Genomic DNA, 1,781 nt, shown 5'->3' with positions numbered 1-1,781 from the left:
GGATTATCACCCAAATCTTCCTGATATAGTTGCCCCCTAGCTTCTGTGTCTCTAATGACCCACAGACATTCTCATCTTCATAACATCAGAGAAAACAGCTCATCAAATCAACGGCAATGCTTTACCCCAACTGATACAATCAGCAACACATTAAGATGAAGCACAACTTGGACACTGACCACCTGTGGTAGTAACTAGTCTATCACCCGTAAATCATCTGAATTAAATTAAAATCTAGAAGCAGTGCAGAACATGTCTGCAGTGAACAAACTTTTCAATATAGTATATTTACCATTTAATGGCTCAGACAGAGCGAGGATGCAAGACCCCTGGTCTCAGTTAGCTGATTGCTGAACCCCATGACGCTGACTGACCTCGGGCTGCAAGGCCCAGATTGAGTTCCCCATCCTTCTGAATGGTTGAACTCCCCAACGTTCTATTACAGGTTTCCCACGCCCTTTCTTTAAAGATGTTCAAAGTTGGGAACTCAGAAGAATGTCCTTGATGACCACCTCTGTCCTTGCAGAGTGGATCCAAAGACTTGCACAGTCAGGAGGTCTGAGAGTGCAGGGGGGGATTATGGGGGTTCAGAGGCGCCCGTGCGGCTACCTTCCCAGCACTTGAGTGATGACTGCTGGGTCGGGAGCAGGTGTGGTTCTCCTTCACGCGGTGGATCGGGCCCGGCCTACCTCCCAGCGCTTGAGCGATGGTGGCTGGGTCAGGAGCAGGTGTGGTTCCTAGGCAGTATTTATTGACAGATGGCTTCTAAGAGAGACAGAAAGTGTCCCAAATGGGTGGCCCACAAGTCCCACTTCTCAAAAAGTTTTATAGAGCAAAATCATAGGAGAGTACTAAATCATCAGGTGGCGCAAAACTATGGTCAACCAATAAGATTACAGCTACAGTCTCTTAGGTAATATTGATCCAATGGAGAAGCAGGTCATGTAGCAAAACTATAGTCAACCAATAAGATTACAGCTACAGTCACTTAGGTAATATTGATCCAATGGGGAAGGAGGTCATGTAGCAAGAGTGCAAGGAAAGAACAAGGACCTTTCCTGGAAGGGGTGGGTAAAGGTCTTGCTCCCCACCCAGATGACCGACACCTATTTACAATATCAGTCATTATTGTTTATCTCTGGGGAAGTAGGTGCAGGCATTTCATCTTTGTCTTGAGACCAGGGCTTCAATGAATGTGCCTCGAACCACAGTTGTAATGTGTCTCCCCCAACTCCCATACTGAGAATCAAACTCAGGTCCTTGCTCTTTTGCCAGGCAGGTGCAGTGCAAATCAGCTACATCCCTACCCATTGCGTTTTCTTATTTTATGCATTGACTTCTATGAGGGCCCAGCCCTGTCTGACTGCCTATAATATTTCTAACTAACTTAGCTGTCTGCAGTAGTGGCACATGCCTATAATCCCAATACTCTGGAGACTGAGTCAGGAGGATCTCTACAAGTTTAAGTCTAGCCTGAACTACACAGTGAGACTGTCCAAAAACAAAACAAAGCAAAACAAAACAAAAACCAAGATGGGCAATAGACCTAAACTGACATTTCTCAAAAGATAACACCAAAACCAGGCATGGTGACCAATACTCTGGGAGTCTGAGGCAGGAGAATTGCCAAGTTCAAGCTAGGGCAATTTAGTAGTTTACTAAGACAATGTCTGAAAATAAAAAATAAAAAAGGGCTGGGGATATAGTTGAGTGTGAAAGCCTTTGGTTCTATTCCCAGTAACACACACACATACACACACACACACACACACACACACACA

The sequence above is a fragment of the Fukomys damarensis genome, unplaced genomic scaffold, assembly GCF_012274545.1.
Source record: "Fukomys damarensis isolate Sample0158 unplaced genomic scaffold, DMR_v1.0_HiC HiC_scaffold_21, whole genome shotgun sequence".
Classification (NCBI taxonomy): Eukaryota; Metazoa; Chordata; class Mammalia; order Rodentia; family Bathyergidae; genus Fukomys; species Fukomys damarensis.
Note: the sequence above shows the minus strand (reverse complement) of the source record.